This window comes from Trichomycterus rosablanca, chromosome 2 (assembly GCF_030014385.1).
Source record: "Trichomycterus rosablanca isolate fTriRos1 chromosome 2, fTriRos1.hap1, whole genome shotgun sequence".
Classification (NCBI taxonomy): Eukaryota; Metazoa; Chordata; class Actinopteri; order Siluriformes; family Trichomycteridae; genus Trichomycterus; species Trichomycterus rosablanca.
The window spans coordinates 56,570,525-56,583,791 of record NC_085989.1 but is presented as its reverse complement, the minus strand read 5'-3'; positions in this window follow the sequence as shown (position 1 = coordinate 56,583,791).

Sequence of the window (13,267 nt, the reverse complement as noted above, 5' to 3'; positions counted from 1 at the left end):
GAGAGCAAGAAAGAAAAGAGAAAAAAAAAGATACTTGTACTTTTACTCAAGTATGGCCTTCAGGTACTTTATACACCACTGCTTATCAATGTACAGGGGTTGGACAAAATAACTGAAACACCTGGTTTTAGACCACAATAATTTATTAGTATGGTGTAGGGCCTCCTTTTGTGGCCAATACAGCGTCAATTCGTCTTGGAAATGATATATACAAGTCCTGCACAGTGGTCAGAGGGATTTTAAGCCATTCTTCTTGCAGGATAGTGGCCAGTGTTAGGAAAATTAAAATTGGACACCCCACCTGTTAGCAAAGTAAAACAGTGAGTTACAATTGAGTTGGTGCAAGGTCGATGTGAAGGGAGTAAAACAGATAATTGCTAGCACTCAGATACATAGAAGAACTCCCTAATAATGTCCTGTACCGATAAGGCCGGATTCGGTGCCTCGGACAAGGTCAATGACGACAATAAAGTAACATCTGAAAGAATTAATTAGGACTGGTTTGAACAGACCATGAGAACAAAGAACTCGATTTATAGAGAAGGTGTGGGCAAAGTTATAAAAGCACGTTGAACTCTGCGCACGGGGTCTGTCTCTCTCTGACTTGCATTGATTGTTCTCTGAAAGCAGAAGTGCAGATACCAGCTGGTGAGGCCTGAGGAGAACCAAACCTTTTCTAAATAAACTTTGTTAGACTTGAGAACTTGGCTAATTGATCATTTGTCACCCAGAACTCGATTTATCGATTAATTGGTAGCAGAGGATGGTTCTGGGCTTTGATAAATGATCAATAAATGATCAATTTTTTGTGATTTTAGTTAGTTTTACATTTTGGAGGACTTGGAATATTTTTGACTGGAGCCAACTGAGCGGACAAATTTCCTGCACTCCCTGTGCGCGCACTAAAAGGTAAGGGCACTTTAGCTCTTTTATTTAGCTGAAACTTGTATTTAGGGGGAGTGTGGTGAATTAATTTGCTCAGTGTAAGTGCTGGTAAATTCAGTGTAATTAAGGTAATAAAGAGTTTGGTTATTCTTTGGTTCTCATTCTGTCATTCTTTGTTTCTGCGAATCTCACTTAGTATAAGTTGGCCAACGACAGAGAGTATAATTGTGTGAAGTAATTAGGATAAAGGAGACTCTCTGATAAAGCTAAGGGAGCTTTTAGAGTTCTTTGTCTATCTATATGTCTATGTGAATTGGATTCTGGACAGTTGAAATAAGACTGTATTGGTTTATGTGTTTAGTTTGTGAATTGGAGCAAGCGTGGACAGGTATTTCTGAGGTTGCGTAATCCCTGGCACCTTGTCTGTGGACAGGTGTTTCTGAGGTGGTGTAAATCCTGGTACCTTGTGGACAGGTATTTCTGAGGTTGCGTAATCCCTGGCACCTTGTCTGTGGACAGGTGTTTCTGAGGTGGTGTAAATCCTGGTACCTTGTGGACAGGTATTGCTGAGGTTGAGTAATTCCTGGCGCCTTGATGTTTCTGGGGTGGTGTGATTCACGTAATACCTGGCATCTTGGTGTTTCTGAGGTGGTGTAAATCCTGGTACCTTGTTCATTTTGTGCCACGCTTGAGGCCACGTGTAAAAGTGCTAAGGGAGCCATTACCGTGCAATTGTGGAACTCCTTACCACGTAGTTTTGAGTCAATTCCAAATTAATTTTCAGTGAGATTCTGGCGCATTATTTCCCTTACTAACTGTGCGTGTTTTGTTGTTTTGTCCTGAGTCTACTAACTCTTGCTGGGTATATTTGTTCTGCTTGTCTAAACGTGTCAATAGAGTAGTTGTGTTTGTGTGTAAAATGACTGCTGCTACTGCCGGTGAGTTGAAGAAGTTGGTTATGTTGAGGATTTTAGACACAACTACCTCAAAAGACAGAAAGGATGTGGAGCAATGTTTGGCAGAGTGGTTTGTGAAACACACCAAGGTGGGCCTGTACCCAAGTGATTTTGAACCAGTACCTGACAAATTAGAGCGTCAAAAAATTGTCATCGTAGCGAGGAAAAATCTGGCTGACGCCCAACAGCGAGTTGGACAAGTTACTGCCGTCAAAAAACTCTTGGCGAAAAAGGAAGTTGATAAATTGGTAGATAAACTTGCTTTTACAAAACGTGTGTTACAATACATGACCGGTGTGTGTGAGGAGAAGGGAGGGGTGGAGAAAGGGGTGCTGCCCACTGCTGCACTCACCGGACAGCCCACCACAGAACACACCCCGACTACGTCATTATGTGACGAAAAGGGAGGGGTTGAGCATCTGACTACTCAGCCCACAGCTGAGCAGATCGTGGTTACGTCATTCCCCCCACCTTACTCTCCCCGTCACACACAGACACAGGAAGTCACCACTTCCTCTAACACACAGACACAGACTCACAGAGCAGCGCCGTCTGCTCCGGTTTGCCCTGACTTGACTACATTACAGATGCCGACTATGGTTGACAATACACAAGTGCTTACTGCTGCAGATGAGGAAAGTGTTTCCCAAATGACAAATGTGGCTTTGAAAATAACTCAAGGTTGGCTTGAAGGTGTTTGCCCTTTACAGGAGGAAGTTAATAAAGACCTTGTTTCAGCAGTAAGACAGTTAAAGGAGGAAATGGAGGGAATGCGTGTTGAGAATCGAGAAAGGGTGAGACAGGCAGAGGAGGAGTTGGTGAAATATGTCTTTGAAAATAGGGAAGCTGGAAAAGACAGTGAGCAGATAAATAAACCTAGAACTAGTGGTTCCAGCAAAGTTAAACGAGGTGAGTGTCAGAGCTTAAGCCCAGAAAGGAGCCCAACCCATGCTTGTAGAGGTAATGATTGTTGTGGTACCCCCTGTGTTGAGATAGGGCCTCTGGAGGAAAGCAGACACCCTGCAGGTAATGAAGGGACAGAAAGGGACTCTATTGTCATAACAGGTTATGACTTAGACTGTCAAAGGTACGATGAGGAAGCTCAGATGAATAAGGAAAAGAAGGCGTTACAGGAGTCAATAGCAAAGCGTAAACACGACATCAGACAGATTGAGAGCGAACTAGCCTCTCTGTCAGCGACACCACAAGCATCTCCCAGCACACACACAGGGACAATAGTCACTAGATCACAGACCTATAAGCTTAGAGAACAATCACATGAAGGTGATTTGTCTGAACACACAGAGGACACTGAGTTACACAGAGTTTTTCCCTTAAGAACTAGACTAGGGACACGGGAATATGAGCCATGGTCTCATAGAGATTTACAGTCACTGGTGGATTCGTTGCCGCCATTAGCTAAAGGTGCCAGTAATTGGATTAGCACTTTAGAATCGTTGACTGCAGGTGAAGTTTTGGCTGTGGGGGACATGAGAGCATTAATGGGAAGGATTGGGAATAGTGAAAACTGGCAGGATTTAGAGAGGGCTGTGGGAATGCAAAATATGGCAAATTCTGACCGATTTAATCCTGTTAGAAATGTAGTATGGACAAGGTTGCGGACCCAACACCCTACTGTTGTGAACTTTCAAGCCCTTACAGGTGTCACCAGGAACTCAGGGGAGGAGCCAGTTGAATTCATCCAACGCATGAAGGACCTGTGGAAGAGGAACACAGGTGGTAGGCCAGATGTTAACGTGGCCACTGAAACACTTTTCAGACAAGCTGTACTTGCTTCATTACCGTTATCAGTGCAAAATAAATTAGATGATGTAGTGGGACTTAATCAATTGGATGAGGGCCCGTGGTCTTCTCATGTCATCCACTACATGGTCAAACATGATAAAAAGTTAGCTGAAGCAGAAAACCAGGATAAAATGACACTTGCTAAAATACATAAGGACAAATTGGAGGCCAATAAGGTTAAAAAGCAATTGGTGGAGGTGGTGGACACTCAGTCCCTACAGGCAGTAGCCACACCCAGTATGGTGCCAGTACAAAATGCAACTGTGTTACCACAGCCCATACCATCTGCCCAAATAATGGTACCAATTCAGGGGGTACCTGCCCCGCCTACATATTACCAAAATGTGCAAAACTACCCTAACAGGGGCAGAGGTTTTGGTAGACGAGGTCCAAGAGGGTCTGAAAGAAATTTCAGAACATCTTGGGACCACAGACACACCCAAAGGGGTTGCTTTAATTGTGGGGACCTAGAACACTGGTGGAGAAATTGCCCACACCCAGCCCAATCACAGCACACTCAATTGGCACCTGTTCCTGCGCCACAGACATCATACTATGCACCCCCAGCCGCAAACACTTTACCAGCAGTCCCAGTTCAGGCCAGACTACCAGCAGGGTATCGGCCTATGAATCAGAATTACTACAGTAACCAATGATGCTGCCCAGTTTCCAGTTCCTCTCCTGGTTGCACCAATGAACCAATGTTGACTTTATTAGTTGCAGGAGAGCAAGTTGACTTCCTGGTTGACACTGGAGCCACAACTTCTGTGTTAACCAATCCAAGTTGGGGAAGTCAGTTATCTGGCAGGACTGCCAGCACTACTGGATTCTCGGGAGTACCCATGGTGCAACCATTTACGACCCCTTTGCCGGTGAGGATAGGAACTGAGACTGTGTATCATTCTTTTTTACATTCCCAAAATTGTCCTGTTAATTTGTTAGGGAGGGATTTGCTTTGTCTTGTTTCATGTACCATTTTCTGTGATAGGGATGGCAAACTGACTGTCTATTCAAGTGATGACTCAGACACATTTTGTAGAATTTTAGTGACTTCTTCTGTTCCAGACACAATACCCAACATGTGTGACATCTACTGGGCAAAATTGGATGCACCAGTTGCAACGTCTGATCACAGCAACATTCTGTACTTCTTTGCGCTATGGAAACCTTGGCTCACTGCCCATACGCCTATGGTACCTCCAAAAGATCCTCCACACTGCACTATGCATTACACAAGAGAACCTGATGACCAGTATGAACATGACTGGTACAGTCTTGCGGAGGGTCAACAAACCTCTGTACACACTGACTATCTGATCTTGGGACCTGAGGGTGTCGCTGCCCATGTGCAGCTGTCCTCCGACCAGTCTTTGCTTTGGCATTTTGATCCTGACTCCTGCGCACCACATGTCTCACTGCTACTGGCTGCTGGAAAGGAGGCCAGAGCACTGGGGCCTATGATGCGTTTAGCCATGTCACAGGACTACCAGGACACTGAAGTTCCTGGTTTGTTAGTCTCGCACTGTGGCCGCTTTTGGAAAATTCTTTGTGACTGTTCTGACCTGGCTACTTTTGAACACCAACAACTAACTAGATTTCATGGCAGAGAACTGTCAGACCACTGTGACACAGTAACACATTTAGCTGAGGTTCCAGCTCAGTTATGGACAGTCAGTAAGGTGGATGTTGGATGTGTGTCACACCATCTGGCCCCAATCACACTAAAATCTAATGTGCAAGTGGTTGACAAACCACAATATCCTCTGAAGCCTGAAGCACAGGCTGGCATTCACAGCACCATTCAGGACTTATTGAATGTAGGAGTCCTTGAGCCCACAACCTCTGATTGGAACACGCCCATTTTGCCTGTTAAGAAACCAGGACGACAGGAGTACCGAATGGTGCATGACCTCAGACTGATTAATCACGTCACAGTCACTGAAAACATTCCTGTTCCTGATCCTTACAGATCCTTACAAAACCTGACACCTGACCATTGTGTCTTCACAGTTATTGACTTGGCTAATGCTTTTTTCAGCATTCCTATTTCTGATGACGTCAAGCCAATTTTTGCTTTCACTTACTTGAATCAAAAGTACACGTACACCAGACTTCCCCAGGGTTACAAAGACAGTCCTGGTATCTTTAATCAGTGTTTGCTTACTGACCTTTCTGTTCTGATTGACTCACAGATCTTACACAAGGACACAGTCTTGATCCAGTACGTGGATGACCTTTTGATTGCCTGCACTTCAGACACTGTCTGCTTGCGTGACACAGTCTCTACCTTGACTCATTTAGCCAATTTAGGTTATAAGGTGAACAAGACCAAACTTCAGGTTTGCAGACCTGTTGTTACCTTCTTGGGACGAGTGGTTTCTGTCAAAGGACATTCCATGACAGCAGACACTAGAAACACCATCTTGCATCATCCTCAGCCGACCACAGTGAGTCACCTTCTGTCCTTTCTTGGTCTGACGGGCTACTCAAGGAATTATATTCCTAACTATTCTGGTATTGTTGACCCATTGAGAGCTGAAGTTACCAGACTAGGCCAGAAAAATTTGTCTGCGAAAATTACCTGGACACCTGAACTACATGCTGCGTTCATTGCCCTAAAACAACAATTGTCACTGGCCAGTGAGCTTCAAACGCCAGACTACTCTAAATCATTTTACTTGGATGTTTCTGAAAGAGAATGCATTGTGAATGCAGTTCTATTTCAGAAAAGGGGGAGTGAGAGAGTGGTACTTTTGTATCACAGCTCAAAATTGGACCCAGTAGTCTGTGGACAACCAGGTTGTACAAGGTACCTGGCAGCATTGGCAACTGCCATTACAAAAACTGCTCACTTGGTGATGTGCCACCCCCTGACGGTCAACACGACACATGGAGTAGTTGCTTTTTTGACGTCAGCGGCCTTCACCCTGTCTAGAACGAGAAAAGACAGGATTGACAGCATTTTGACTCAGCCACACATCACTTTCACTTCAGGAGGAATTGTGAACATGACTGAAGGACTGACACAGGACCAACACTCAGAACCTCATTGCTGTGAGGCAATTACCCAGAAACTTCTGAAAAGTAGGGAAGACCTCAGAGACGAGCCCCTAGAACAGCCTGACTTAACATTTTTTGTGATGGGTGTTGTTACAAAGCAGAGAAAGGACTGATTGCTTCTTTTGCAGTAGTCTTGCACACACCAGATAAGTTCGTTGTGGTGGACTCAGGAATAGTCCCACAACCAGCTTCAGCTCAATTAGCAGAAATAACAGCATTGACCAAGGCTTTGGATTTTGCTGTAGGACAAACAGTTAACATCTATACTGATTCTGCCTATGCCCACTCAGCTGTCCATGTTGATGGACCACAATGGCTGAGGAGAGGTTTGGTGACAGCACAAGGCACCCCTATCAAACACAGCACACAAATTCACAACTTGATGGAAAGCTTAAAACTCCCAGCACAAGTAGCCATCGTAAAGTGTAAAGGCCACTCTAAGGAAGGTGATCTGATAGCTCAGGGAAATGATGCAGCAGATCAGGCAGCCAAGACAGTAGGAGGGTACAAACTAACTCAATGTGTTGTGCTAGGGACAGAACAGGAGCCAGAACTAACAGAGGAAAGCTTGAAAGAGATTCAAGGGAAAGCTAGCCCCTATGAAAAATCAGTATGGATAGAGAAAGGAGCAAAAGAGAGTGAAGGGATTTGGAGAAATCCAGAAGGGAAACCAGTAGCCACTTTGGGACTTCTAGGACTGCTAATGAGAGAAGCACATGGACCCACACACACAGGCATACCAGTAATGACTGACGTAATTGGGTCTAAATGGTGGCACCCTTACCTTAGAGACATGATCAAACAACATGTGAGTGAATGCAGTGTGTGCCAGTCTTTCAATCCAAAGCCAGGTTACAAGATTGACATAGGGAAATTCCCAACACCTGAAGGACCATTCAAAGAGGTTTGTATTGATTACACTGATATGGGTCCTGACCAACGCGTGAGTGGGTACAGGTACATCTTGGTGATGGTGGATCGATTTTCCAGGTGGGTGGAAGCCATTCCTGCCAAAAAGGAAGATGCCAAAACAGTGGTTAAATGGCTAAAAAATGAACTGATTCCCAGGTTTGGTGTGCCCAAAGTAATCAGGTCTGACAATGGGACACATTTTAATAACAAAATATTGGCTGAAGTTGAATTGGCCCTGGGAATCACGCACAAATTTGGCTCTGTTTACCACCCGCAATCTCAAGGGTTGGTGGAAAGAGCCAACCATACTATAAAGGTCAAATTGGCAAAAGCATGCCATAACTCAAAACTATCCTGGGTGGAAGCACTTCCATTGGTGCTTATGTCAATGAGATCCTCACCAAAGGGGGACAGCCATTTGTCTCCTCACCAAATTTTGACCGGGAGACCCATGCCTGGTCCATTTAGGGACAGGACAATTGGCAAAGCGTTAGATTTAATGGAGGAAGAACTGGATGGGTATATGAATGCTTTAACAAAGCTTATTTCCAGGATTGACCAACAGGTGACTAAAGAACAAGGAGAAGAGGACACCAGGACTCCGGCACCAGTGGTCGGAGAGTGGGTAAGAACCAAGGTCCACAAGAGGAAGTGGAATGAGCCAAGGTGGACAGGTCCATGGAAAGTGGAAGAAGTGACATCACATGCAGTGAAAGTACAGGGTAAGAATCACAAACACTGGCACCACATCACCCACTGTGTTCCAGCAGAACCGCCATCCAGAACTACTGAGGAGGTCCAAACACAACTGAAGAACTTGCCAGTGTGGTGGGAAGTGCCTCCCCTTCCAGAGCAAACCTCTGACTGGTGGCAAGAAATAGGGGGAGACGTGGTTACAGAAGGAGGTGAGTATATTGCTCATTGTGTAGGTGCAGACCTGACTCTTGGAGCTGGAGTGGCAAAGCAGATAAGAAGCCAACTAGGAGTGGAAGGTCTGAATCCTGTTCAGGTTGGTAAGTGTGCAGTACACACAGGAAAGGGGGTGACTGTGTTTAATCTGGTAACCAAGAGGTGGTCTACTGACAAGCCTAAGCTTAGAGATTTTATCTCAGCAGTAGAAAATTTGACGGAGCTGCTGCTGGCACTTAATGTGCCCACTCTGGGGATTCCAAAATTAGGGTGTGGACTGGATCAGTTGGAGTGGAAAGTAGTGAAACCAATTCTCAAATCTTATTTGAGCCAAACAAAGACCCAAGTTACAGTTTTCCATTAAAGCTAGTTCAAGTACTTTCAGTAAAATGCCGTTTAACCCACCTACAGATCCGGTTGGACAAGCCATGAGAAGGTTGGGCTGTAGAACTTGGTGTATTACCACGACTGTAATGATGATGCTATCCATAACATTTGTGGTTTTTGTATTGATTCTCTGTGAAAAGGGGGAAGAAATAAGGAAGAAACAGTTTGATGATGGGTGGTTAGAGGTTATTGAAGGAGAGGACAAGGAAGGGAAAGACAGGATTCAGAATTTTACTAATGTAAACGACACACAGACAGGGCTAAAAAGACAGAAAAGGGCAGTTGCAGCACCTTTTCAGCCTGGTGTAACAGTAGAGATAAATTACAATGAGTCAACCACGATCCTGTTTGACATACGTACAGTTATGGGAAAAGACAGGAAAAATCTGAACTGGAGAGGGCATGATGTGTATGGATGTGATAGTTGGACTCCTAAGTATGCGCTCAGGTGGGGCACGTCAGAAATATATTGTGACTCTTGGAACTCTGTATTCACTCACACTAACCCGCGCTATAAAAATCAATATCAGCCTAGTTATCTTCTGTCGAAAGCCGTCTGCATGTGGAGAAAAGGTAAGAGTAGAGTGTTTCCATACTTTAACATGACACTAAGGGGGGATCAAGCCTTGTTGTCTGTTCCGGTATTAGCTGATTATGGGTGGAAAAACACAGATCTATTTTGTATCACAGTGGGTGCTGACATATCAGGTAGTGATCCATTAGGGAGACTATGTCTGAAACCTAGGACTACAAGCAAAACTGACAATTTAGGTGAACCAGCCCCGATTGTTTCTGATGGAGGACAGGCAGTGACGATACTTCAGACCCAGAACATGACATGGAGAGACCAGCTGGCTGTCGAAACAGGATTCACCGACAAAAACTTGTGGCTGGAATGGGTAAGATACACATCAGAAGGTTTGGGGGTTAACAATTGTTTTGTTTGTGCTGCAGCTAATCCTAAATTAGCTACACATCCCATGTCAGGAGAAAACTTAACATGTTTGGTAACGTTATTTAGTACACCTATGACTATAGAAAACACTACAGTCTGCCAAGAATTGGAAAAAGGGTTTTCTATTTCTAACCAACCATTACCTGCGAACATTGTAGCATACAAGGGTAATTATACATGTTTCCACTCCACTGTATCTGGGCAAATTGATAGAGGGCAGTTCCCCGAAGGGTGGTGCAGCAAGACTGAAAACATCAGTCTCAAAAATACTACCTTTTACAATCAAATGACAAACAGAGCTGATTTGCTGTGGCTATGTGGTGATTTGAAAGTAAGAAGGAGACTGTCCGGTGTGTGGACAGGAGAATGTGCTCTTGTTTCTTTAATAATGCCTTTCAGGATCTTCAGACATGACGGAGTGAAGGATCCAGCTGGTGTTATGAGAAGTCACAGGCAGACCAGAGAAGTGAAACCTGGAGGATCATTTGATAAAACTGTATGGATAGATGGGATCGGCGTTCCCAGAGGAGTTCCTGATGAGTTCAAAGCCAGAGATCAAGTCGCATCTGGTTTTGAAAGCATCTTGTTCTGGTGGTCAACTATTAATAAAAATGTGGATTGGATTAACTATCTCTATTACAACCAGCAACGATTCGTGAACTTTACTGTTCAGGCAGTAGAGGGACTTAGGGACCAATTGGATAAAACCTCACTGATGACTATCCAGAATAGAATGGCCCTAGACATGTTATTGGCAGATAAAGGAGGTGTCTGTCACATGGTTGGAGCAACCTGTTGTACTTTCATCCCCAACAATACAGCCCCAGATGGTACTGTCTCTAGAGCCCTTGAAGGTTTGAAAGCCTTGTCCAAAGAATGGAAGGAAAATTCAGGTATAGACAATCCCTTTACTAAATGGCTGGAAAAAATTTTTGGGTCTTGGAAAGGTCTGATCATGCAATTAGCCATGGCTGTGTGTGTAAGTTTGGCTATGGTGGTCGTGTGTGGGTGTTGCTGCGTGCCTTGCATCAGAGCTCTGATAGTAAAATTTATCAACACTGTGATCCAAAAGGGGGCCTCTCCTGTTACAACAGGTGAGACAGTACTGTTCATGTCGACAGGGCTTAACCCTGACGCTCATGAGGATCTGGGTGGTCAAAATGAGGATGAGTATGTTGATTTCTTTGCTTTGGGAAGTGTGTGATTTATTCACAGGAACACCTTGGAGTTGGACAACATCCAGAGGATACGAAGCAAGAATAGAAGATTGTCTTCTGAATTTACTATGTCTTTTTTACTTAGCTTGCATTACAACAATACACAAATATTTAGAGGAACACTTGATAGCAAATGAATAAGGTAATGGGTAAATACAACACACATAGGTACATTTGCTTTTAGCACAGGTTACAAATATATCTTAGTATACAGTAGGTTCTGTATGTTTGATGATGGTTCAGGGAGAAAAGTTGGTCTGGGGAATGTGATAGCTTGAAGCAGTTTCTGGGAAGATTGCCAGAACACCTGCTTTGTCTCACCTTGCCAACAGGGAGACTGTGCCCTTGGGAAAGGCACAACGTAAGGAGTGATCTAAGGGGGAGGTCACTGATAAATGAGGCTGTCGTTTCTCATACTGAACCAGACACCCTGTTAATAAAAAGATATCATCATCAAAAACATGGAACACCTTTTTGTATTTCATTTTATTTTTGTGTGGTTATGTATAATCAATTTGATGGCATCACAATGACATAATGGGAATTTAGCGTATTTTAGTTTAATTACATATGATTATCACATATAGGTGCTTCCCGTCTCTAAAGGACGTTAAACTCTGCTCTATCAGGTATCTGAGGGTCCACGCATGCTTTTAATTGTGTAAGTTTGAGATCTGACTTCTGCTATTGGAGAAGAATGCAATGTTTTGCATTCTAAGGGGGATTGTTAGGAAAATTAAAATTGGACACCCCACCTGTTAGCAAAGTAAAACAGTGAGTTACAATTGAGTTGGTGCAAGGTCGATGTGAAGGGAGTAAAACAGATAATTGCTAGCACTCAGATACATAGAAGAACTCCCTAATAATGTCCTGTACCGATAAGGCCGGATTCGGTGCCTCGGACAAGGTCAATGACGACAATAAAGTAACATCTGAAAGAATTAATTAGGACTGGTTTGAACAGACCATGAGAACAAAGAACTCGATTTATAGAGAAGGTGTGGGCAAAGTTATAAAAGCACGTTGAACTCTGCGCACGGGGTCTGTCTCTCTCTGACTTGCATTGATTGTTCTCTGAAAGCAGAAGTGCAGATACCAGCTGGTGAGGCCTGAGGAGAACCAAACCTTTTCTAAATAAACTTTGTTAGACTTGAGAACTTGGCTAATTGATCATTTGTCACCCAGAACTCGATTTATCGATTACCAGGTCACTACATGATGCTGGTGGAGGAAAACGTTTCCTGACTCGCTTCTCCAAAACACCCCAAAGTGGCTCAATAATATTTAGATCTGGTGACTGTGCAGGCCATGGGAGATGTTCAACTTCACTTTCATGTTCATCAAACCAATCTTTCACCAGTCTTGCTGTGTGTATTGGTGCATTGTCATCCTGATACACGGCACCGCCATTGGATGCACATGGTCCTCCAGAATGGTTCGGTAGTCCTTGGCAGTGACGCGCCCATCTAGCACAAGTATTGGGCCAAGGGAATGCCATGATATGGCAGCCCAAACCATCACTGATCCACCCCCATGCTTCACTCTGGGCATGCAACAGTCTGGGTGGTACGCTTCTTTGGGGCTTCTCCACACCGTAACTCTCCCGGATGTGGGGAAAACAGTAAAGGTGGACTCATCAGAGAACAATACATGTTTCACATTGTCCACAGCCCAAGATTTGTGCTCCTTGCACCATTGAAACCGACGTTTGGCATTGGCACGAGTGACCAAAGGTTTGGCTATAGCAGCCCGGCCGTGTATATTGACCCTGTGGAGCTCCCGACGGACAGTTCTGGTGGAAACAGGAGAGTTGAGGTGCACATTTAATTCTGCCGTGATTTGGGCAGCCGTGGTTTTATGTTTTTTGGATACAATCCGGGTTAGCACCCGAACATCCCTTTCAGACAGCTTCCTCTTGCGTCCACAGTTAATCCTGTTGGATGTGGTTTGTCCTTCTTGGTGGTATGCTGACATTACCCTGGATACCGTGGCTCTTGATACATCACAAAGACTTGCTGTCTTGGTCACAGATGCGCCAGCAAGACGTGCACCAACAATTTGTCCTCTTTTGAACTCTGGTATGTCACCCATAATGTTGTGTGCATTGCAATATTTTGAGCAAAACTGTGCTCTTACCCTGCTAATTGAACCTTCACACCCTGCTCTTACTGGTGCAATGT